This window comes from Geotrypetes seraphini, chromosome 15 (assembly GCF_902459505.1).
Source record: "Geotrypetes seraphini chromosome 15, aGeoSer1.1, whole genome shotgun sequence".
NCBI classification, from domain to species: Eukaryota; Metazoa; Chordata; class Amphibia; order Gymnophiona; family Dermophiidae; genus Geotrypetes; species Geotrypetes seraphini.
The window spans coordinates 68,921,560-68,948,420 of NC_047098.1; the positions used below are offsets into that span (position 1 = coordinate 68,921,560).

General features: G+C 43.3%; 1 protein-coding gene across 2 annotated transcripts in view; it reads right to left on the reverse strand.

Moving 5' to 3' along the window:
- Positions 1–26,861, reverse strand: part of HIP1 (huntingtin interacting protein 1) — a 180,735-nt gene that overhangs the window by 140,519 nt on the left and 13,355 nt on the right. The gene's annotated exons all lie outside the window — the stretch shown is intronic.

A 26,861-nucleotide genomic window follows, 5' to 3' on the forward strand; every position in this document is an offset into this window, starting at 1 on the left:
ACACACAATAAGATAGAGGGATATCACTCAAAAATTTATTTTAAATTCAAAACACAATTCTGAAGAATATAATATAATATAAATAAATCAGATTAAATAAATGTAATAATGTGCTCAGATTAGTGACCTTCCACCAGTGAACATGAGCAGGCAACTGTAAGGTCCATCATTGCACAAGGTCAAATCTGTGGAAGTGTTTAAATACGCATGAGTCGAATCTCTTTCATTTGAAAGAAAGTTCTGGAATGAGAGGGCATAGGATGAAGTTAAGAGGTGATAGACTCCGGAGTAATCTAAGGAAATACTTTTTTTACAGAAACGGTGTTAGATGCTTAGAATAGTCTCCCGGAAGAGGTGGTGGAGACAGACTGTGTCTGAATTTAAGAAAGTCTGGGATAGGCACGTGGGATCTCAGAGAAAGGAAGAGATAATGGTTACTGTAGATGGGCAGACTGGATGGGCCATTTGGCCTTTATCCGCCATCATGTTTCTATAATAGTTTTTCATAATAATTTTTTGAATTTAAAATAAATTTTAGTATATTTTTTCTGAGCAATATTGTCTCCATATTGTGTTTTACTTAAACACACATCAGTGACTGACTTACAGTAGAGCAATAAAAATATAAGAATTGCCGCTGCTGGGTCAGACCAGTGGTCCATCGTGCCCAACAGTCCGCTCCCGCGGCAGCCCCTAGGTCAAAGACCAGTGTCCTAACTGAAACCAGGCCTACCTGCGTACGTTCCAGTTCAGCAGGAAATTGTCTAACTTTGTCTTGAATCCCGTATTTGAGTTTGACCAAGTCTGAGCCTGGCTTCTTATCAGATGACCCTCAACAACTTTGGTTGGCTTCTGAGATACACGTGAAAGTCTTTGCATGACATATACTTCAACAAAATTCCTTAGCTGGGAAACCGAGAGATCAGCAATGCAGAAGGCTTTTAACCTCCATAAAAGGGGCGCGACTCAAACAAATGGTGCTGGAGCCCGCCAGAGATCAGGCGACACTGGACCTGATACTCACCAACGGAGAAAGCGTTTCAGAAGTTTCGGTAGGCGATACACTAGCCTCCAGCGACCACAACATGGTATGGTTCAACATCAAGATAGGCTTCACTAGATCAAACACAGCAACAAAGGTCCTCAACTTTCGGGGCACTGACTTTAAACGCATGGGAGACTTCGTCCATCAGGCGCTACAAAACCAAGCTGAAACCAATAATGTAGAGGCTATGTGGTCAATCCTGAAATGCACCTTGCATGAGGCAACAAACCGCTATACAAAAACAGTAAGCAAACGACAGAGGAAGAACAAGCCCCAGTGGTTCTCTGCAGAGATCTCGGATCTTGTCAAGGAAAAGAAAAAAGCTTTTATTTCCTACAAGCATACAGGAAACAGGGTGGCAAAAGAAGACTATCTGACCAGGTCTAAAGCAGTCAAAGCGGCAGTCAGAGAGGCCAAGATTCAAACAGAAGAACAACTAGCGAAAAACATTATAAAGGGGGATAAATCCTTCTTCAGATACATTAGCGACAGGAAACGAAACACAGATGGGATAGTACGTCTCAGGAAAACAGACGGGACCTATGCAGAAACGGATTCTGATAAAGCCAAACTACTAAATGAATACTTTTGCTCAGTCTTTACCTGCGAGGCGCCGGGGACCAGTCCACAACTGCAGGCAAGGCAAACCTCGAAAGACCTGTTTCAAAATTTCAAGTTTACGCCCAGCAGCGTCCATGGCGAACTATCAAAACTCAAGGTGAACAAAGCCATGGGACCGGACAATCTACACCCCAGGATTCTTAGAGAGTTGTGTGATGTCCTGGCGGAACCGCTATCCGTGCTGTTCAATCTTTCCCTAAGTACCGGAAAAGTCCCCATGGACTGGAAAACAGCTAATGTCATTCCACTGCACAAAAAAGGTTGCAGAATGGAGGCTGCGAATTACAGACCGGTGAGTCTCACCTCAATAGTGAGCAAACTCATGGAAAGACTTATTAAACACGAATTAGATACGATCCTGACCGAGGAGAATCTACAGGATCCCCAGCAGCATGGATTCACAAAGGGAAGGTCCTGTCAATTCAATCTGATCAGCTTCTTTGACTGGGTTACAAGGAAACTGGATATGGGGAAGTCTCTGGATGTCGTGTACTTGGACTTCAGCAAAGCTTTTGATAGCGTCCCGCACCGCAGATTGTTGAGCAAGATGACTTCGATGGGATTGGGAGTGATATTGACGACACGGGTCAATGACTGGTTAAGCGGTAGAATCCAGAGGGTAGTGGTTAACGGTACCCCCTCCAATACATCGGAGGTGACCAGTGGAGTGCCACAGGGATCGGTCTTGGGACCGATCCTTTTCAACATATACATAAGAGACCTGACTCAAGGGCTTCAAGGTAAAATAACACTATTCACCGACGACGCCAAACTATGCAACATAGTAGATAACAGCACCTTGCCCGACAGTATGGAACAGGACCTGCTCTTATTGGAACATTGGTCCTCGACTTGGCAGCTAGGCTTCAATGCCAAAAAATGTAAGGTCATGCACCTTGGCAGCAGAAACCCCTGCAGAACTTACACTCTAAATGGTGAGACCTTAGCTAGGACTAGGGCAGAACGTGATTTGGGAGTAATCATTAGTGAAGACATGAAAACTGCCAAGCAGGTGGAGAAAGCTGCATCCAAGGCTAGACAAATGGTGGGATGCATCCGTAGAGGTTTCATCAGCCAGAGGCCCGAAGTCATAATGCCCCTGTACAGATCCATGGTGAGACCTCATCTTGAATATTGTGTTCAATTCTGGAGACCACGTTATCAAAAAGATGTGCGGAGAATCGAGTCGGTTCAGCGAATGACCACCAGGATGGTCTCGGGACTCAAGAACCTCCCATATGAGGAAAGACTGAATAAACTGCAGCTATACTCGCTCGAGGAACGTAGAGAGAGGGGGGACATGATTGAGACATTTAAATATATCACGGGCCGCATCGAGGTGGAAGACGATATCTTCTTTCTTAAAGGACCTTCAACCACAAGAGGTCATCCGCTGAAAATCAAAGGCGGGCAATTTCATGGCGACGCCAGGAAGTATTTCTTCACCAAAAGGGTAGTCGATCATTGGAATGAACTTCCATTGCAGGTGATTAACGCCAGCAGCGTGCTCGATTTTAAAAATAAATGGGATATGTATGTGGGATCTCTAGCCGGGTGAAGTCTGGGGGTGGGTCATTGGCGTGGGCAGACTTGATGGGCTACAGCCCTTTTCTGCCGTCATATTCTATGTTTCTATGTTTCTCTCTCTTTAGCTGCCTCATGTGTCCAGACTGACTGATAGGCCAGAGATGGTTTCTTTCATTATGTGGGTACACGTGTTGGTCATAGGGGAATTCCCTTCGCTATTGCTGGACCAAAAGACTGGCACACATTGGCCCCTGATTTACGCTCTACAAGGAACTATGATTCCTTTAAGAAAATGTTGAAGGCATGAGGTGCCCCTCCCCCCATCCTTCCAGACACCTTCCCTTCCCCCATACCTCGAACTTGCTGCCTGTGTCGTGTCTGCTCTGCCTCCGAAGTCACTTCCTTAGCCACGGGACCTGCAAGTGACGTCAGAGAGAGCTGACACCGATGTAGGCAGCAGGTTCATGATGCTGCTTGTGCCGGGAAGGAGTGGGAGGCGGAGAGGAGGATGGAGACCAGCGCCCGGGGCAAACCGCCCCCACCCTTACTACACCACTGCAGCCACTGAACATCTGGGACTAAGATGCCATCACCCTCACAGGCACCACCTCTTGATTTCATACCAACATTGCATTGTTAAGCTACAAAGTTGTCTGACCTATCTAACCTCTTTTTACTGTGCTTTTCTATCCTGTTAATCTTCCCTTTGCTTGTTTTGTTGTAAGCCGCTGAGGATAGCAGATCATGTGGCATATAAATTGTTAAATAAACAAACAAATTCCATTTTGGGGAGCGATAAGCGAAAGGTTGGCAAGCATATCACTTTTAATAGAAACATGATGGCGGATAAAAGCCAAATAAATGGCCCATCCACAGTAACCATTATCTCTTCCTTTCTCTGAGAGATCCCATGTGCCTATCCCAGGTTTTCTTGAATTCAGACACAGTTTATTTCCACCACCTCTTCTGGGAAACTGTTCCACACATCTACCACCCTTTCTGTAAAAAAGTATTTCCTTGGATTACTCCGGAGCCTATCACCTCTTAACTTCATCCTATGCCCTCTCATTTCGGAGCTTCCATTCAAATGAAAGAGACTCACCTGATGCATATTTATGCCACTTAGGTATTTAAACCAGTGTTCGTCAACCTTTTGACACCTATGGACCGGCGGAAATAAAATAATTATTTTGTGGACCGGCAGTTAAAGAACTCTGGGCTAAGTTTTGGGCCAGACCCCATCTCCACCCAATCTCTGTCCCCATAATAGTATTAATTGTAATACCATTTTTTCCATATATACACACCCACACCCACAATTTAATCGTATTAACAACACATAATGGTTAACACACAAAGCACACTGTCTGCTTCTCAATATTCATTCCTACCAGAACACAGATAACCCCATGCAAATACGGGACCAAAAACTAAAAGTACTAATATATACAAACAAACCCTAAGATGCAAGACTCTGCATGCAGTACAACCCCAGAGGAAAAGAAACAAATGCATTTCTTCCTGAACAGACAGCAGATGTAAACCAATCACTAAATTAAAAAATAAAAGCATTCCCCTTACCGTTGTTGTCTCCCTCTCTTCATGCTTTGCCTTACCATCTGGCCTGCCCCACCTCTCCCCCGGTGTTATTTTCGAGGCGTCTCCCTCTTCCTCAGTGCTGCAGTGCACAAAGCCATGGACAGCGGCTTCTCATGCGTCCTGCACCTCATCTGGAAGCCTTCCCTCTGACATTGCAACGTCAGAGAGAAAGCTTCCGGTTCAGGCGTAGAACGTGCATAGGAGCCTCTGCCCATGGCTTTGTGCACTGCAGCACTGAGAAAGAGGGAGCCGATCCGAAGACAATGCCACATCGATCGTATCTTGGACCTGAAAAGCACTGTCTGGGGCCCGATTCATGTGCCGGCCCTTTGGACCGGCAAGAAATTTCTTTGGACCAGAACCAGTCCACAGACCAGCGGTTGAAGAACACTGATTTAAACGTCTCTATCATATTTCCCCCTCCTGCCTTTCCTCCAAAATATACATATTGAGATTTGGCTGGTTGGGGCTTGCATGCAGCAAAGATCCTCAGGGTTGTATACGCTGAAGTCACTGTGCAAAAGGGGAAATACAACTGACATTAGCAGATGTTTTACTTTTTCATCCAAAATATTCAAAGCATGGGAGATAGCCTAATGGCTCATGGCAAATCCAGAAATTCAATGCTGATGCCATATCCAGCATTAAATTTCTGGTTTATTTTTGGCTGGCTGAGACACAGCCAGTTAAGCTGGCTGGTTAAGTCATAGTGGCCAAAGATAGGCCTGCTTTTTGGGCGGGTCTATCTAGCCACTGAACCTAGCCAGCCAGCCGATGATTATTTGCAATGATCGGCTATGTCGCATGACATGACCCATCACTGAGCTATCCGCCAAACAAAATACTCAGCGGGGGATAGCCAGCAGTCTCCCAGATATCTGACTGCATGCTATTTAGCTGGCTGGGAGCTTTTCCTAGCCAGCTAAATACTGCTGAATATTGGGCCCAATGTGATTCACCCTCTCCAAGGTAGAGAGAATGAGAGGGCACTCTCTAAAATTAAAAGGGGATAGTTCATCTTCACCCAGGGAGTGGTAGAAAACTGGAACACTCTTCCGGAGGCTGTTATAGGGGAAAACACCCTCCAGGGATTCAAGACAAGTTTCTGCTGACCAAGAACGTACGCATGTAGGGCTAGTCTCAGTTAGGGCGCTGGTCTTTGACCTAAGGGCCGCCGCGTGAGCGGACTGCTATGCACGATGGACCATTGGTCTGACCTAGCAGCGGCAATTCTTATGTTCTTATATCAGTTTTAATAAAATAATCCTGATGGCTGTGTCGGTGATACCACCAAAGCCTATAAACCCCAATATGCAGGATATATGGAAAACAAGGTTCACGTTGATACGGGTGGGGAGAAGTTCTTAATTAGTACTAGAGGATTTGCTAAGCAGTGCATTAGTGCAGCTGCATTGTTGATGAAGTGAATTACATTTCCTAGTCAATAGCAGTCTTGTTATGAAGACTGGTGCCTGTGATAAGCAAGATCCTGAAAAGGGGGGGAAGACACAGGACCTTTATAACCCTGATTTTCCTCCCAACAGCAAGGAGTTCAAGTGTTATGTCTGAGCATTGCTCTTTCCTGGAACTGATTAAGTACTGACAGAGCTCAGCGTTCTTACGCTAAAGCCTTCCAGTGCCAGGCTGAAAGGGATATATTGTACCGGGCTTCCTGCCTCGGGAACTGTTCAAAAGTACTTCCAAAAAGGCAATAATCAGCTGCACACACAGGTCCCTCTATCATCCCTTACCTCACATCACAACTAAAAATAAAATGTACGTGCAATGTGAAGCTTTGTCACGATTCAACCAATATCCATACTTCCTCAATTCATATGTGGTCCTGTCATCGAGTGTCATAGAGATGCATAGAGCTATCAGGCTCATGGAAGATTAAGAGTATATAAACTGTATTTTAGGAACTTCTTCAGCTAGTGAGGCAATGGTGAGATTAAAACAAATTCTTGGAAGGCAAGTCATTCAGAAGCTATGAAATGAAGCAATCTGTTGAGAAAAAGAGTTAAATTTACTCAAAGGAATACAGTCGACTCCACCTAAGTGCACGTTGGTTAAGCGCACGCTTCGGTTATCTGCAGCCTACCACTATGGTCCCGGTTTTTTTTACATTAAAGTCAATGGACATAAACTCCAGATAATTGCAATTCTGATAAGCACACAATCCACTTATGCGCAGTGATGTTATAGGTCCCACCTCTATTCGTTCATATTACGTTCACTCCAGTTAAAAGCAATCACGTTCTCACGTGGTTGAGCCACGTGTTTCAGAACAGAAGTCTAGGCCTGGCCAGGTGTTTGAACTTTCGGAACTGCACCATGGCGTCGCGTGGACAAAAATCATTGTCTTTGGCTGAACGTGTCGATGTCTTAAAGAGACTTGACAAACAGGAGAGTCACGTCTCTATTGCAAAACATTACAGCGTTCATCCTAGCCAGATTTATTGGATTTAAAAAAAAAAAAAAAAAAAAAGCAAGCCATATTGAAAGACTGGCAAAACAACAGCAATCCTACCAGAAAACGGAAAAGAATTGGGAAGGCTGGAGATGTTGAACAGGCGTTGCTGCGATGTTTTGCTGAAGCTAGAAGTCGACAACTGCCAATCAGTGAGCCTCTGCTGAAGGAGAAAGCAGCATAGATATCCGAAGAACTGGGCGTAGAAGACTTCAAAGCAACAAACAGATGGCTAGAGAGGTAGAAAGTTCGTAACGACATAAAATTTAAGAAGCAGCATGGTGAAAAACAAGACACGGATGAGTTTGGTGCAGAAAGATGGGTCATGGAAGTGTTGCCATCAGTCATTGGTAGATATGAACCATGCGATGTTTTCAATGCCGATGAGACAGGCCTGTATTGGCGTGCCATCCCTGATGGAACATTGGCTTTCAAATGCAGAAAAACTGTTGGCTTCAAGGTGCCAAAGGAACAATTGACATTGCTGCTCAGTTGCAACATGGACAGTAGTGAAAAGCTCAAGCCACTGGTGATTGGGAAGAATCGAAATCCTCGGTGCCTCAAAAACATTAAATGCCTGCCTTTTGAATATGAAAGCAACAAAAATGCATGGATGATGGTGAAACTGTGGATTGAATGGTTACAGAAGTTTGACAGTCTGATGAGAAGGCGTAGGAGGCACATTGTAATGTTGTGTGATAACTGTGCAGCACACAGCAATGACATAAGACTAACCAACATCAAACTCGTGTTTCTTCCGCCAAACATGACCTTTTTGATCCAACCGATGGACCAAGGGATAATCGCAAACTTCAAACGTCATTACAGGTCGCTTGTCTTAAGATATGTGATGGCAGTGATTGATGCAAGCACGGAATCCAGCCCCCAAGCTGCTGAGCTCGCGAGAAAAATGACGGTGCTCGACTCTTTTCACATGGGTTGGGAGGCATGGAGTTGAGTCTCATCATCAACAATTTCTAATTGCTATCGACAGGCGAGCTTCATTCACGCATCTGATGAGACAACTGAAGCTGACACTTCATCCATTGAACTCCCAGTTGGACTCTCACCACAAGAGTTTGAGCAGTATGTCGGCATTGACAACGATGTGCCCATATCATCTGACAGCACTAATTCCGATATCTGTACAGTCAAAGGACACTGCAGACAACCAAGAGTCTGATGAGGATGGAGACACTGATGCGGTCGTCACAACTAATGAAACACCTGCAGAGATTGTTTCCTTCTCGGATGCGCTGAAGTCCCTACACATGCTGCGTTGTTATCTGGAGATAAATGGATGTCACAACTATGGACAGATTTACAGCATCAGTAGTCAGATAAACAGCCTGAATCGTGCAATCTGTGTGCAGAAAACAATGACTGATTATTTCAGTAGAATGTTGGTTTAAAAAAAGGTTTACAGTGTATTGCATTAGTGCTGTTTCTATAACTGAACCGTGTTAAATTGTATTTGGTGTGTTTTTTGCTGAATAAAAGTTTTATTGCATTTGATTTGTGATTTTTCATGACTAAAAAGTGATAGTCCGATTAAGCGCACATTCCGTTTAAGCGCATGTTGTGGTCCGGTCTGAAGGCTTTGCACTTAAGCGGAGTTGATTATATGATGATGTACAGCAGAAAATCCACATGACACTGGATCAACAGTAGTACAATTATGCCTTTTCTGGTAATTCTTATTCCTTGAATCCATCCAGACCACTGGATTTTATCCTACCATCTAGGAGGTGACAGTTTTATCTGTTCTTCCAGCAGGTGAAAACAGAGACAAACTATTTGGCCCTTTATCAAACCTGATGCAGTCAGCAAGTCAATTAATATTCTTATGTCAAAGCTAAGGACATTTTGCCCCTATTTAACCTGACTGGGCTACAGCCTCTAGGGGAGGATTACATCACAGTAATCTAAGATGAGCTGCCTCACTTTCCTACTGTCCAGTAGCTTCTGGGAGACATGGCATTTTAGGATGGAAACCTGAACTGCACTGGCAGGACTCAAGAATGACAATTGTCAGGTAACATGTAACAGTATTTTCCTCTTAAGAACATAAGAATAGCCTTACTGGGTCAGACCAATGATCCATCTAGCCCAGTATCCCGTCTTTATGGAGGCCAAATCAGGTCACAGGTACCTGACAAAAAACCAAATAGTAGTAGCATTCCATGCTACCGTCCCACGTCCGTCTCAACAGCAGATTATGGAATTTTTCCTCCAGGAACTTGTCCAAATCTTTTTTTAAAGCCAGCTACATTAACCACTCTTACTATACCCTCTGGCAACGCATTCCAGAGCTTAACTATTCTCTGAGTGAAAAAATATTTCCTCCAATTGATTTTAAAAGTATTTCCCTGTAACTTCGAGTGTCCCCTAGTCTTTATAATTTTTTGATGGAGTGAAAAATCAATCCACTTGTACCCGTTCTACTCCACTCAGGATTTTGTAGACTTCAATCATATCTCCCCTCAGCCATCTCTTTTCCAAGCTGAACAGCCCTAACCTCTTTAGTCTTTCCTCATATGAGAGGAGTTCCATCCCCTTTATCGTCTTGATCGCTCTTCTTTGAACCTTTTATAGTTCCATTATATCTTTTTTGAGATAAGGTGACCAGAACTGAACACAAGACTCAAGGTGAGGTCTTGTCATGAAGCGATACAGAAGCATATAACATTCTTACCACCTCTTTTACTAACACACTGCACGGGTTTTAGTGCCGGCAGCGGCGGTAACTGCTCCGATGCTCATAGGAATTCTGTGAGCATTGGTGCAGTTACCGCCCCTGCCAGCGCTAAAACTCAAGATATGCGTTAGTACAAGAGGGGGTTAGCGTTGTTTACCATCCGTTTTCTAATAATTCCTAGCATCCTGTTTACTTTTTTGGCCACTGCCACACATTGAGCAGAAGGTTTCAGCATATTTCCTTGAGTGCTGACCCACAAGGTGGACCTTAGCATCCAGTAACTATGATTTGAGTTATTCTTCCCAACTTGCAACACTTTGAATTTGTCCACATTACATTTCATTTGCCACTTGGTTGCCCAGTCTTCCAATTTCCTAAGGTCTGACTGCAATTTTTCACAATCCGCATGTGTTTTAACAACGTTGAACAGTTTAGTGTCATCTGCAAATTTAATCACCTCCCTCGTTGTTCCAATTTCCAGATCATTTATAAATAAGTTAAATAGCACCGGTCCCAGTACAGACCCCTGCGGCACTCCACTGTTTACTATCCTCCATTGAGAAAAATGACCATTCAACCCTACCCTCTGTTTTCTATCCGATAACCAGTTCCTAATCCACAACTGAACTTTGCCACCTATCCCATGACTCTTTAATTTTCTCAGCAACCTCTTGTGAGAAACTTTGTCAAAAGCTTTCTGAAAATCTAGATACACTACATCAACTGGCTCACCTTTATCCACGTTTATTAACACCTTAAAAGAAGTTCAGCAAATTGGTACGGCAAGACCTTCTTTGGCTGAACCCATGCTGACTTTGTCCCATTAAATTCTGTTTGTCTAACCCCCTTCTTTACAAAGCCACGCGTTGGCTGCAGTAGGAATTCTATCAGCATTGGAGCTTTTACCACGCCGGCCGGCACTAAAAACACTAGTGTGGCTTTGTAAAGAACCCGGCACTCTCAACAGGGATCTAGCAATATGCTCAGATTTCAAACTGCTCTGCTCTCCCTATCCCCGACCCTGATGAAATTATGAAACGCGTCGGTGGGGATTGAGGCAGACCCAGTTTTATAAAAGCTAAGTATTTGCTTTTGCAGTAATTCTTTAAAAATATAACAAAAATGATAACGATTTAAAAATACAACAAAAATGATAATTATTTATTGAAGCACTTGCACTTTATGAAACGTTAAAAAATAACAAACTCACACATTTAAGAGTTCCTATGAGGACAGCTACCACACGAATATCTAGTGTGGCATTCTGAGGAACTTGTGTGTTGAAATTTCTCAACTCATGTGGCAAATTGATACTTAGTGGGACTTTAATATTGTTGCTTTGGTGCACATTTTGATTTTGTAAAGGAAGGCATAAATGTTCCACAATTTAATTTTTATAATTGTTTCAACTATTTTGACCAGCACTGAAGTCAAGCTTACCAGTCTATAATTTCCCAGATCTTCCCTGGAACCCCTTTTTAAAAATTAGCATAACACTGGATATCCTCCAATCTTCAGGTACTACAGATGATTTTAGCAACAGGTTACAGATCACCAATAGCAAATCAGCAATTTCATGTCTGAGTTCTTTCTGTACCCTGAGATGAATACCATCCGGTCCAGGTGATTTATTACTCTTTAACTTGTCAGTTTGGTCTTGTATGTCTTCCAGGTTCACCAATATTTCTTTCAGTTCCTCTGCCTCATCACCCATGAAAACCATTTCTGATTCAGGTACATCTTTTACATCTTCTTAATTTATCAGGCCAATCCAACCAATGAAATTCAACAAAAATATCACCCTATGCCACGTGGAAGAAGGCTATAGCTGTGTTTTATAATATTGTGCCAGCCATAACTTCTCTCTCCATTATCACCCAGACTACAACCTTGAATTCTAGGTTCCATAAGTCACCAATGGACACCCTATTGGAAATTTCTGATACAAAGCCTCTCCTAACATCTCAACTGCCATCATCTCTGCTCAACAGTCTTGCTTATTGACCTTTGGTAATGCAGGTCCAATAAATAGTTATCCTATTGATTCTGGAAATGAAAATCTTAGATAACATTTCTCCTTTCTAAGTTTATCCAAGTTTCCAAGTTTATTTATAGTTTGATATACCGACTATCAACGTGTATCTGGTCAATTTACAATGCTAAAAATTTAAGTAATAAAATGTAAAATTAAAAATTAAAATAGGGTGGAATGAGGACAGGACTATGACAGAGACATTGACAAAATAGATATAAGAGGTGCTGGGTGGAGGAGAAGATTTGAAATTACATCAAAAATTAAAGGGAGGTAAGAGGGGAAGGGAAAGGAAAGGGAAGTCACTTCTTAAAGTGGTTCTCATGGTTTATAAGATGTGGTTGGAGAAAGAATCTTATCTGGTATTTTGGTATTCTGGAGTATCCTGACCAATAAAGGGAATAAACCTAGCCAACCAAGGAAGAAGAATCAGCTCTCTGAATGGTCTTCAGTCAAAGTTGCTTTTCCTCTATTTTGACCCCTACTCCTTCTCAGCCAAGAGGAAGATAAGCTTCTTAATGTGATATTAAACCTGTGCTAGGAAGAAGCTGAATATGGTCTCTGGCAGGCCTCCTCTTCAAATTCCCTATGGTTCTTTACTAGAACAAGCCTGTTGCTCAAAAATGGTCTTGGCCAAAGCTTAAAGCCCTCACTAAGGAACCTAGCGAGGAACTCATATGCTAGTGTTTCTCACAGGCTCACGTTGGGCTTAGATTAGCCCTTTAGACACTAAATTACCACTTTGTCTTGCAATGGCTGATACAGTGATTTCACTGTGAGAAGACAAACATACTTTAGGTGAGCTGTCTACTCTTGCATAGCAAATCTAAATTGGGGGGGGGGGGGGGGAAAGACCAAGAGCTTTTAGCTAACAGGATGAAACCCACCCCAATACCAAACCACAAGATTTTTTCCAGGTCAAGAAACCTTAACATTGTTGAAATGACAAATTGAGGACACTAAGGGCTTGAATTACTAAAGTTTATCTCCCATTCTCTCTCTATTGAAAAAAAGTTTAAGAAACAAGAAGCAACAGGCAAAATTAAAACCAGATTGCAGGTGATTAAGGTGATGCATAGGACCCCTGTTATATAGAGTTAAGGCATTTTTTTCAAAAGCCAGAGACGTTCTTACATTAAGACAAGCAATACGATCCACGTGTATACTTCCACTGACACAATTTCCACAAAGTCTCAATTTCCACAGCTTGACAAAGCAATTTACTTTTCTAGAATGTCTTTTTCTCAATTTAATTTGAGCTCAGTATAGTTAAGCAGCTTGTTCAAAATCCTCGAGCAGAGGAATTGAACTGGAAGGATGCCGACATAATATATTAAATGGATTTTCAAGCCCTAAAAAAATGCAATGTTTACAGAACAAAAATGTGAAACCTTGGGAAGGTAAGGAAACGCTCCAACTGCTGCAACAAAAATGCCAGTTATATAACCATGAACCAAACCCATTTCAGCCTAGCCAGCTTTTAAGATTCTTCCCCAAAGACACACAAGCAATTGAATTGAGGGAGCAGCAATGAAGTATGTCTTTGTCTTTCCCCATGTCAGTGGGACACAGCTGTCTGAAGCTCACAGCTTACTGTATATATTCATGTATAGCCAAAAAGATCAACTCCAGCATGCCTTAAAAAAAATCCAGGGTTGTCTTATCTATGGGTCATTCCCCCTTAAAAGCTAAACACATTAATCACCCCCAACCGATCTGCAGCACTACCCTGCATCTCTCCTCTGCCAGTCTATAGTTCCACACCTCAATCCCTTCCCCCCCCCCCCCACAGGGTTACCATATTTGCAGAGCCAAAAATAAGAGTTAGCAGTACGGTAGTAGTTCAGGAAAAAAAAATGGTTGCTACATTTGCTAAAAGAATATTTAATCAAAGCAAAGGTGTAATTGTCCTTTTTGTTTTTTACAGAAAGGATGGTAGATGCATAGAATAGTCTCCCGGTAAAGGTGGTGGAGACAAATACTCTCTGAATTCAAGAACGCTTAGGACAGACACGTGGGATCTCTTAGAGAGAGGAGATAGTGAATGCTGCAGATGGACAGACTGGATGGGCCATTTGGCCTTTATCTGCCATCATGTTTCTATAACGGTTCATAGACAAAATCGCGCGAGACAACGGCGCGCCGACAACTGAGCGCAGACAACTGAGCACAAGATTGACGGCGCGCCGAAGAAAAGCACTATTTTAAAGGGTTCCGACGGGGGGTGTTGGTGGGGAACCCCCCTATTTTACTTAACAGACATCGCGCTGGCGTTGTGGGGGGTTTGGGGGGTTGTAACCCCCCTCATTATACTTGATACCGAACTTTTTGCCTGTTTTTTAGGGAAAAAGTTCAGTTTTAAGTATAATGTGGGGGGTTACAACCCCCCAAACCCCTCACAACGCCAGCGCAATGTCTGTTAAGTAAAGTGGGGGGGGTTCCCCCCCACACCCCCCGTCGGAGCCCTTTAAAATAGTGCTTTTCTTCAGCGCGCCGTCAGCCTTGCGCTCAGTTGTCGGCGCGCCGTTGTCTCTCCCGTCACCTTCTATAACCATAAAGCTCTATGACCTCACAATGCAGGTGTAAAGAGCCTTAGCCTATTGGAAGAGGAGATGCAAATGTTAAGAGTCTTAGCCAATAGGGAGAGGAGGAGGCAGTGGATGCTGCAGATGGGCTATTTGGTCTTTATCTGCCGTCATGTTTCTATAACCATAAAGCTCTATGACCTCATACTGCAGGTGTAAAGAGCCTTAGCCTATTGGAAGAGGAGATGCAAATGTTAAGAGCCTTAGCCAATAGGGAGAAGAGGAGGTAGTGGATGCTGCGGATTGGCAGACTGGATGGGCCATTTGACCTTTATTTGCTGTCATGTTTCTATAACCATAAAGCTTTAAGACCTCACAATGCAGGTGTAAAGAGCCTTAGCCTATAGGAAGATTAGATGCAAATGTTAAGAGTCTTAACCAATAGGGAGAGGAGGAGGTAGTGGATGCTGCAGATGGGCAGACTGGATGGGCCATTTGGCCTTTATCTGCCATCAAGTTTCTATGAAATAAGTACACTATTTCCATATGTAACTGTTTACCCAGGAAGTCTGCAGAGTGCTTCTGCTCTAACCTTATAAATATGAAGATAGAAAGGTCTAAGGTTCATGAAGGTCTAGTTTCGACTGAAACGCTCGAGAAAAGCAGAGCATCGGGCATTTTCTTATATTTGAACCAACGTTGGACTGGCATTTTTTTGCCGTATAAGATTAAATGTTACTGTTTTAAGAAAATACAAATCTTATCAAATAACTTTCTGGTAATTGACACTAAGTGTTACTTATTGCCATGTTCTAGATTAAAGACACATTTTGCTACACAGTCATAAGGGATGGGATGGAGGCAGTGATAAAAATGATTATATGGTATAAAAAGGACAGAATGTGGACTTGGGATTACGTATATTATGTGAGGTCCCATGCACTGAAAATGTTCCACAACATATATATCACCCTCCTAGTTTATTGTCACTTGGGATTCCAATTAAATAAATGCTTGTTTCTAATATACTACAAGTCTCAGCTAGTAAAGGGAGTAACAATTATATAATTCAATGACATTTAATTATGTTGAACATCAGTAGAAAAGGATGACTTAAATGTCCTTAGACCTTTCTATCTTCATATCTAATTAATATTTGGGTTGGATATTCTTTAAAAAAGATCTGCTTCTTGTATGTTTGACTAACCTTATATATACCAGGTTACTTAATACAGCCAGGGGCAAGACATATCCCTAATAGTCGACACCATTCACTCACTTACCTCCTGCATCTTCCTCTTCCTAACCTCAGAAGTGATTTATATCTGGACTTGGTATTTTAGATTTTCATTTTGGAAATTCTATAAAACCAAAGGAATCAAGACAAATTCGCACTAATCATTGTTGTTTGGGCCCAGAGCTGCCGGACTTGTCTCTTTTTGCTATCCTGTGCAACTCCATCAGCTCTTCAAGATCCTCCTCCCATCACTAAATCCAATAGAAAGAGCAGACCACCAATCAAAGGAAAAGCAGAGACTTCCACTCACAGCCACATGAGAAAGCTAACTTGTCTTTCCAGTATGGAAAAATATTGGCTGCTTGTCTCGAACCGAAATGAAAAATGAGTTGGGAGCAGAAGACCGGAAAAGAAATAGCTGTGCCAAGACCTACTTAGTTTAGAATATTGATGGGGAAAGAGCAGGGCCGGTGTTTTCCCTTTCCCCTTGAGATGCAGAACACCCTCATTTGTAGCATATGATAATAAAGTGAGATATAATACACATACTTGATCTTCTGTGTCTTTAGCAGGACTCAGACCACAGCACTAGCATTACTTCCCAACTACTTCTGTCCAACATATAACATAACATGAAGTTCAATGCGGATAACCGAAGTTAACTGAAAAATCGTACATGAGAGTTGAGGATACAAGTAATGTAGGTGTACAAATAACAAAGGATCATAGTAAGGCCAGAATCAAATACAATGGAAGAACTCAACAAATGAACAGAATTAGAATCTCGGTACAGGTGGTAAGAGAAGAAAGAGTCCGTACCTAGGGCTGTTCCTTCGTCTAGACCAGTGTCCCACAAACTTTTCCAGACGGCGGCACACTAAATGCAGTGCCCCGGCCGGAAGACACCCAGATGTTGACGCAATGAGGACATGCACATGCATTACAGCATCGCGTCAATGTCTGCTCATGCACGAAGGCCCGTCTTGCTGCGACCCCACTGTTACAGAGAACCAGGAAGTGCAGGGAGAAGAGGAGAGTCATCCACGCCAGCTGATTTCCTACAGGACGTGCCTCTCACCGCAAGAGGCACGTCCTGTAGGCTGTGTCGCGGCACACCAGAAATCTCAGGAGGCACAGTTTGCGATACACTGGTCTAGAGGAGCGCGAGAGACTCGCGAAGAGGGTGCAGGGTTTAGTGATCTACTAGGAATTTGTTGAACATGTTTTTAAACTTCACCTGAAATGCATGTATGAAGAAGAGGAACCTTAATGGGGAGTAATTCCCAGCTGTAGTGAGCTGCTTGATTTGCCACACATAGCCAGCATTAGCAATTCTTCCCAGCCCAGTACATGCCTCACCTGTCATACTTTGAATTGAATTATCGTAAATGGTGCCCAGAGTTAGGTAGCATTAAAATGCATGCTAAATACCAATTTTATCAAGATCATTAGCACTAAGCAATCATCAGAGAATAGCACTTAGCATGGATTCCTGTGTCCAACTTTGGGCACAAAGACTTATGCCTGCCAAAAGCCAGTGTAAACCCTCATGCAGTGGGCACAAAAATCTAAATATTTTATACTATTATGCCTAATTTTAGGGAATGCCCTTGATCCATCCAGGCCAACCTCATGACCATACCCTCTTCTCAGCTTAATGGTGGAAAATTTAGGTGCCCAGTGTTATAGGCAGATCTATGCATTAAGTCTTAATTAGTGCCAGACTGTAAATAACTGATTATTAATGGCTCATTAACTAATTAGTTTGTGCCCAGATCTGGGATCTGCACTAGAGAGTTGCGCAGGGACAGAAATCCCACCCATCCCCGCCAGGATCCTCTCTGTCCCCACCCGTCCCTGTCAGGATCCTCTCCGTCCCCACCCATCCCCGCAAGGAATTACCTCCATCCCCGCCCGTCCCCATAAAAAGCAGCAATTACTTCTGACAGGATCATCAATTCCACAGTTTCTTTTCTGTTTGCCTTGTGGAATCTCTTGGATGGAACCCTTTTTTTATTTTCTGTTCAGGTAATTAACTTATAAACCCCCTATTTTACTAAGGCTGACGTGTCCATTATATTATATGGACGAACCCTGCTTCCAAAGCCTTCCATCCCTGTGGGAGTCCCGTTGGCTAGAGGGGGGTCCCTGTGGGAGTCCCATGGGCTAGAGGGGGGTCCCCGTGGGAGTCCCGTGGGTTAGGGGAGATTCCTGCGAGACCCCCGCAGGAACCGCGGGATTCCCGCGATCTCCGTTCCCGTGCAGACTTCTAATCTGCACCCAAATGTAGGCCATCTTCAGGAGACAGAGTGTGACAGTAGTTTGGTACAGTCTGCTGACAATTAGGAGGGCACTGCAGTATGGAATCAGACTGTACAGAGGCAGGCAAGCTTCAACAAGCAGATAGATGACTAGTTGGGTCACCAGATGACCGAGTCTCTAAGGAAGGTTGTCACATGACCCAATTCAGCTGAGATAGACCAAGCCTGTCTTGTTTTTGATCCACTACAAGTCCAGACATGCCATTTCAACTTCCTTGTGAAATACAGGCTTATTAAGCCTATGCATATGATTGAATCAGCCTGTAATTCTAACTACCTGGAAAGCCTGACTGGCATTCCCTTGTGCTGTCACCTGCAAGCATCACTTCAAACTGGGTCCCTGGCCAGACAGAAGACCGATGCTTTGCTCCTTGAGCTGTGAAAGGAAGATACAATGCATACCATTTCCTCATCCAAAGCTGCCTGCTAGGAAGTCCCTTCAACTAAACATTGCAGAACTGTTGCTGAAGCTGAGTTTCAGTTATTTGTCATCCATGTGGTGCCCGAAATGCCCAACTCTTTCAACATGGGTGGAGTCTAATGAAAGCAACCTCACCCTTACAGTCAAAGCCCGGCTAGAAGCCAAGAGATTGTTCCCAGGAAGCAGATGGCTACCCACTTAGGGCTCAATCTTATCTTGCTAAATATAAAGTTAACAATCCATCTACTGGCGATAGGCCATTTCTGTATAAAATAAAAACTTAATATAACGTCATTAGCTCTGAAAGTTACTACTAATGCTTGAGGTTTTCTCAATATAAAGCCATTAACAGATCATAAAATCTCCAGTGGATTTTGTCGAGTTCTTACCAAGATATGGAACCATTCTTATTTTAGAAAATAGCTCATTATAACTGTATGCAGATTACAGACCAAGAAAAAGTGGCACCCTGGGAAGAATGGGGGCAGGCTCTTTCCAGCCACTATTCTGCATCATTGTGCATCTAAATAAAGGTTTTCTATATACATTTATAAATAATTTTCTGATTAAGCTGCTTTATGCCTCATTGAGACAAAGGGAGTTTTGTAGGGAAAAAACCCCAAACAGTTTTGGATTGTTACTGCTTCTGACACACATTATTTGCAGTCCTGTAATGTTAACCCTAAACTATGAAATGCTTAGTTGTGGCAATGTCCCACTAGACTCCATGCCACTGGGAGCCCCTCGGTCACAAGACTTAAGGGCTGGTTCCAGATTCCAGGATAATTCTCTAACCCTTGCTTTCATTTGGTACATAACCACCATCAAACAAGACCTTAGCTTAGTTTAGTTGAGAAAATCAAGCTTAAAATAGATTTAAAAACAAACTGGAGGAGGGACGAGGTTTATGTGGTCTCATCAAAACACAGCTTTGAACTGACTTAAGACTGCAAAAAGAGACTTTGTTTAAAGCTGCTAGGTACAGAAATCAATCAAAATAACTAGAAGCAGGTCTTAGCAGCATCAAGCTGGCTTCATCAATTGAGTTCAGGTCATCCGTTCATCAGAACCTTAGCATTTCACAGCATGGAGGAATAGCCGAATGTTTAATGCAGCTCCTTCTAGCTCTGGGTAAATCACTTGAATGTTCATTGCCCCGGGTATAAAACAAGTGCCTGCATGTGCTGTAGGAGCATGCTCTTTTCGCTCTGCACGCATTTGATGGTGCGTACATTTGTCGCACGCACAGTTGTCATGCGCGCATGCCTGCACGGTATAGAAAATTGAATATATAAATAGTGTGAAAAGTTACAGCCTCTGATAACCAGAGCTGGTATTGTGATGTCATAATGCCTCATTCCACCAATGCCTGAGAGCCAACCTCATCAGTGATGTCACAATGCCTGGATTGTCCTACACTTGGATCACTTTTCCTGCATTTTGATTTCTAGAGAGGTGCAGTGGTTAAAGCTGCAGCCTCAGCACTCTGAGATTATGTGTTCAAAGCCACACTACGCCCTGTGACCCTGGGCAAATCACTTTATATTATTTATTTAGCCCGTCCTCCCAAAGGAGCCCAGAACAGGTATACATTCACAGTATAGAAAGGATAAAATTAGTGAAAGACATTTTTGGCAGACATAGCTTAGAAGAATTTGCAGCATTCATAGAAAATATTACATGGCATAGCATAGTTTTAGGACAGTATTCACTGTACTAACAGAACATAACATCACTGTACTAAAGTTTTAGTGTTGTAAGCGAGTACATGATTGGTGATCGGCAGTTAAGGTCCCACAAGTAGCGTCTGTCATTAAGGAGCTGGATTAGTGAAGAGGAAGGTTTTCATGGCCTTCCTGAAGTTCCATAGATTGTCTAGCGATCTAATGGATGTGGGGATGATGTGCCTAAATCTCGGTATAAACTGTGAATATGAGCGTTTGTGGGCTGTTTTCAGTTTTGAGTGAAAGGCCAGCTGGTAATGTGAGCCATCTCTCAGTGATCTGTTTGGGACATAAATTTGTAGTGTGGATGTCATTTAGTTCGGTATCAGCTTGTGGAAGGTCTTGAAGGCTAGGACCAAGGCCTTAAAGGCACAGCGTTTTTGGATGGATGTTAGTGCTGGGGTGACATGGTCTCAGAAGTCTAGGTTTTTCAGGAGACGGATGGCTGCATTTTGTACACCTTGGAGGCGGGAAAGGGTTTTTGTGGGTAAGTAGTGTGTTGCAATAGTCTAAGCGGGATAATACAAACACATGCAGTAGTTGGGCAAAATTGGTATCTGAAAAGTAAGCACAGATGCACTTCAGTTGACGGAGGTAGTAGAAGGAGGAAGACACTAAGTTTGATACCCCAAGTACATTAGATAGATTATGAGCACGCCAGGACAGACAGGGAAAAATGATTGAGCACCTGAATAAATTCATGTAAACCATTCTGAGTTCCTCTGGCAGAACGATATAGAAAAATGAATAAATAAGCAAACACCTGATCTACTGTATTATTTCCTCTCTCTCCTGTCTATCTTACTGAAACCAACAGTCAGAATTTAGGACTGTATTTCAGCTTCTTGGGGTTTCTATTTTTGTGTTCATATTTCTGGTTCTGGTTTGTGGTCACGTCATCTATATTTAGCGAGAGTCTGTTTTATCTGTGTGCAAGAAGTGATGGCTTCTACACAAGTCTGTAGCATCCTCAGAGCAAAATTAATGCACAAACTAGGCAAATGCTGAGGGCCTCCAGCCCTGAGAATAGTAAACTTCTGACAGATGTAGGAGACTTGGGGCTAAGGCAGAGATGTTTTAATGAAGGAAGGCCAGTGACCAGCCAAACTTTAAATTGGCAATATAAAATGGACAGTAAACTGAAGACTGTCTGCATCCCTACAGTAACACTCCCCAATCTGTCTTCATATGGTTCAATCCCTCCGCATGACTCCTTAATCCACATCTTCACCAAAGTATCTTCCCACTATAGCCCAGGGAATCAGTCCAGGTTATCAGTGCATTTGCACAGTCCCCACGCCGACTCTCACCATGAACCTGGGTTCTGGCCGGCTCCCTCTTTCCAGTTGCACTTCTCTTCACAAAGCCATGAGCAGCGGCTCATAAATACTACCCACGGCTTCCCTCTAGACTTCCGAGTCAGCCACGGGCCACAGCTCTGTGATGAGAAATGAAGCTGAAAGGAGGGAGCCGGCCAGAACAGGAAAACACCCACTGGAGTGAGGCACAAACTTGGGACACAGAAAAGAGGGAGGGAAGGATGAAGAGGGGCGTGTTGGGACACAGAAGGAAGGGAGGGAGCACAAACTTCCTGATGTTGGCACATAAAGCATTATTTCAGCTACAGCCTTCATATCTTTCTAACTTGGTGTTATTTTATGCCCCAAGGAGTTTATTACGAACTTTGAGTCAACTAGAGATTGCGCGTTCTTTTATTTAGTTCTGTGGCTATGGAATAACTTGTCCACAGACTTGAGAAAAGAAGAATCATATATCAATTTTAAAAGACATTTAAAAGCACATTTTTTTCAATTGGCTTTCTCAAATTGAAGAATTGAGTCTGGGACTGTAATCTGTATTTACGTAATGATTAATTTCTGTTATGGAAATTTTTAGTTGTATTAGTTATGGTTTATTAAGATTTGATTATTTTATTCTTAGAATTCTTAGAATTGTTTTATTTATAGTATTTTATGAAAAAATAATAATAATTAACTTTTGCTCTTATTCTTTCCTTTCTTATTTTTAAATTGAGTTCTTTTCTTAATGAATGTGAACTATACATTGTAAACTGCTTGGATCCTTTTTAGGCTGTTATATAAAGTTTTTAATAAACAAACAAAGAAGGAAGGCAGGAGGGAGAGGGCATGAACTTGGAATATAGGATGGAAGAATGGAGGGAGTGAGGGAAAGAGATGCTGAGTGGGGAGGGAATAGAAAGGAAGAATTGTTGGGCATGGGTGTCTGAGTGAGAAGGAAAGAGATAGTGCAAATGGGGAAACGAAGAAAGAGGAGAATTGGTGGTCATCGGGTGGGAGAGAGAAGTATTGGACATTGTGGTAGGGAGAGGAGTGAGGTACAGATGCATGGGGAAGAGAGAGATTAGAGGGAGAAATATTGGATATGGTGGTGGAGAGGGAACAGTGGGACAGATGGAAAGGGATGCAAGAGGAGCCTCAAGGAGCTGGAAAAGGCAGGAAGAATACTAGGATCAGACTTTGGGAGGGAATAAAAGTTGCTCAGAGGGAAGGCTACTGGGTTAGTTATGGACAGCGTGGTGGGAGGGAGGAATGTTGGACATGGTGGTGCATCTGTTTTCAACTCTTAACTCCCATTCACTGCTGTCAGATACCTAGACCCACTGTATCATTTCCTCTACCATAATCTCCCCAACCCTGAAATGTCCCGTCTAAATTAGATTGTAAGCTCTTCTGAGCAGGGACTGTCTATTGTATGTTAAAATGTACAGCGCTGCTTACGCCTTTCAGCACTATAGAAATAATAAATAGTAGTAGAAGTAGGAAATGGAGGGAGAGATGTGGCATGGTATTGGACGAGGAGAAACAAGGAGAAATATTGGGTATGGGGCTGGTGGCCAGGGGTGAAATATGCTGCACATGGTAATAATAATAGAAATAAAGTGCATAATATAAAATGTAATAATTATATTTACATGTAATAATTACATTATATATTATGCACTTTATTGATTAAGCGCTTGAATCCCCCCCCCCCCCGATCCCTGGTGCAAAAAAGATTGGGGATCGCTGCAGTAGAGGAAAAGTGCCCCTTGCAGCATGGCTCCGCCTTAGCACTCTTCTGCAGGGTTAGCACCCCTAGCAGTGCTCTTTGGGTGAAAAAGAGATTGAGCACTGAACACCAATACACCTTGGCACCAGCTGAGAAGTTCAACTGCTTCACAACAGACCAGCACAACCACATCACTTATCACAGCTGAGGCAAGCGGTGACTCACCAGGTCAGCCCTTGGTCTAGCATTCACCTCAAACAAAGCAGTGCCATGGGACCTGTGAATCTGGACAGAGAAGGACAAACCTTTTACGCACAGCATTAACAAAATGAAATGGCAGCCAGCTATCGATGTGGAGTCTTATAAGGTAATCTCCAGATGACTCATCCTATTACTTTCACTATTTCAGTGCCCAAAGGCTGAAATTGCACAGACAAAGGCAGAAGCATCAAGATGGACCCCATTTCCAAGACAGCTCTTCCATAGCACATAAATGGGGGAGTGTAACTAGATGCCATGGACTTAAGAGAACCAAGTTATCAAAGCCGATGCTTAGAGATCGTCAAAGCGGCCCCCAACAGCAACGGCTCACCGAGGGGCTGATGCTAAAGGCAACCACGGGCTTAGCTGTGGGATTCCTGCAGGATGAATGCAGATTGTACATGCTGAGGGATGCAGACAGGAATTGTGCACAGGTGTTGTTATCCCATGCAGGAAGATACAGTGCTGTGCAGTGCAGAATACCTTTAATTAGCTAATGAGCTAATTAAAGGTATTCTGTATCATGCAGTGTCTTATGAGTGTACAAGATAATTTTTCCACAAAAGGTCCAGGGTGGCATAGAAGGATTTTTGGACAGTCTTTCTCATTTAAGTGCAGGTTTTGTCTGGTTATGCAAGTTTTAAAGGCAGATGGTAAGTAACTAGGGTCACCACGTAGAGAATGACATTGGAAAGTGCAGCCACGGTAAACTGCAGAAAAAAGGGAAAACCGGTTTCCGTGGATGAGAGAGCAAAGCTTTTTACTGCCCCATGGGAGCGGCAGAAAGCCTTGCTCCCACGGAGAAACCCTCCCCCCTGTTCATACCGCTCCCCCAGTCTTCTTTCTTCCCTCCTTCCCTCTCTGCCAGCACATACCTTCCAGAGCCGTCCCTCTGCTGAGTCCTGTCCTTATTATGCAACTTCCTGTTTTAGAATAGAATTGCTAATCAATACGATAGAAGTGCTTGTTATTGAGTGCAAATGAACTCAAAAATAAGGCTTTATAGTCAACAAGCAAGCACGCATTTCATCATGCTAAACTAAACTAAACCTTAAGTTTGTATACCGCATCATCTCCGCAATCATAGAGCTCAGCACGGTTTACAGGAATTGGAATAAAGAAGGAACTCCAAAGTAAGGGTTACAGGAACTTAGTATAAAGAAGGTTTAGAGCATGGGTGTCCAACCTTCTGGCTTCCCTGGGCCGCATTGGCTGGGAAAAAAAAGTTTCTGGGGCCACGCAAACGCTGCAGCAAGACAGAGGAGGGAGCCTGCAAGATGGTAAACACCCGGGAGCAGCAGAGGAAAACACTGCATCGCCCTCGACCGGGGCCGCACAAAATACTTCACAGGGCCACATGCGGCCCTCAGGCCACAGGTTGGACACCCCTGGTTTAGAGGGACTTAGTAAAAAGATGAAATACCATAGAGGGAGGAAGTACTACATTTTTGAGAACAGCCAAGTTTTCAGATGTTTTTCACCATCTGCAGTTGTTCTCTTTTTTTCAATTTAATTTCTGTCAGAGCTGAAAATCCAAGTTTGCAAAGATAAGAAGATCCAAAAGGTTATAAAGCCTCGATTGCTTTGTTGCTCAAGTTAGGATAACTACTGCATAAAAAATAAAATTACTTGCCATTAGTTTTCAAGGACCAATCACGTCAAAGAATGCTTATCTGGGCGGTTGTATCCTTAGGCACAGACACTCATATCATTGACAGACTCGTACGCAACGTACATGTCATCTATTCTACTGTGAACCTATGAAGGGAACTTTTTTAAAAATAAAGTAAAATTCTGGAATCTCTCAGGGTACACCACTGTGTCATAGCAGAGAGCAGATGCCCACATCCTTCACAGAAGAGGAAGCTCAGGGAACTAGCAAAACCAGAAGCAGACAAGGTGATGAGGCTGACTGCGATGTATTCTGAAAACTTAGTAGCTCACTTACAGTTTGGATAATCTTTGGCGAAAGGAGTGATTTTAGAGAACAGGAAGCAGGTAAGCACAAAACCAGAAACAGAGGGAACTTGATAACCAAGCTCCTATGATTTCAGAAGTGGGTAAATTAATAGATGCACTATTAAATGAAGGGATAGCACAGTTACTTACCGTAACAGGTGTTATCCAGGGACAGCAGGCAGATATTCTTGACTGATGGGTGACGGCACCGACGGAGCCCCGGTACGGACAATTTTAGAGTGATTGCACTCTAAGAACTTTAGAAAGTTCTAGCTCGGCCGCACCGCGCACGCGCGAGTGCCTTCCCGCCCGACAGAGGCGCGCGGTCCCTCAGTTAGTATAAGCCAGCTAAGAAGCCAACCCGGGGAGGTGGGTGGGACGCAAGAATATCTGCCTGCTGTCCCTGGATAACACCTGTTACGGTAAGTAACTGTGCTTTATCCCAGGACAAGCAGGCAGCATATTCTTGACTGATGGGTGACCTCCAAGCTAACAAAAAGAGGGATGGAGGGAAGGTTGGCCATTAGGAAAACAAATTTTGCAAAACAGATTGGCCGAAGTGTCCATCCCGTCTGGAAAAAGCATCCAGACAATAATGAGATGTAAAAGTGTGAACTGAGGACCAAGTAGCAGCCTTGCAGATTTCCTCAATAGAAGTGGAGCGGAGGAAAGCTACAGATGCTGCCATTGCTCTGACTCTATGGGCCGTGACAGAACCTTCCAGTGTCAGTCCGGTCTGAGCATAACAGAATGAAATGCACGCTGCCAGCCAATTAGACAACGTACGTTTAGAAACGGGACGTCCCAATTTATTTGGATCAAAGGACAGAAAAAGTTGAGGAACTGATCTGTGGGGTTTCGTACGCTCTAGATAGTAAGCCAGAGCCCTTTTACAATCCAAAGTGTGTAAAGCTTGTTCTCCAGAATGAGAATGAGGTTTTGGAAAGAAAACAGGGAGAACAATGGATTGGTTGAGATGGAATTCAGATACAACCTTAGGGAGAAACTTTGGATGTGTACGCAGAACCACCTTGTCATGGTGAAAAACCGTAAAGGGAGGATCTGCGACCAGTGCATGAAGCTCACTGACCCTCCTGGCAGAGGTAAGGGCAATAAGGAAAAGCACCTTCCAAGTAAGAAACTTGAAAGGAGAGGTAGCCAAGGGTTCAAATGGAGGCTTCATTAAAGCAGAAAGAACCACATTGAGATCCCAGATAACAGGAGGGGCTTTAAGAGGTGGTTTCACGTTGAAAAGCCCACGCATGAACCTGGACACCAGGGGATGAGCTGAGAGAAGTTTTCCATGGACTGGCTCATGAAAAGCTGAAATGGCACTGAGGTGGACTCTGATGGACGAAGACTTAAGGCCAGAGTCAGACAAAGAGAGCAAA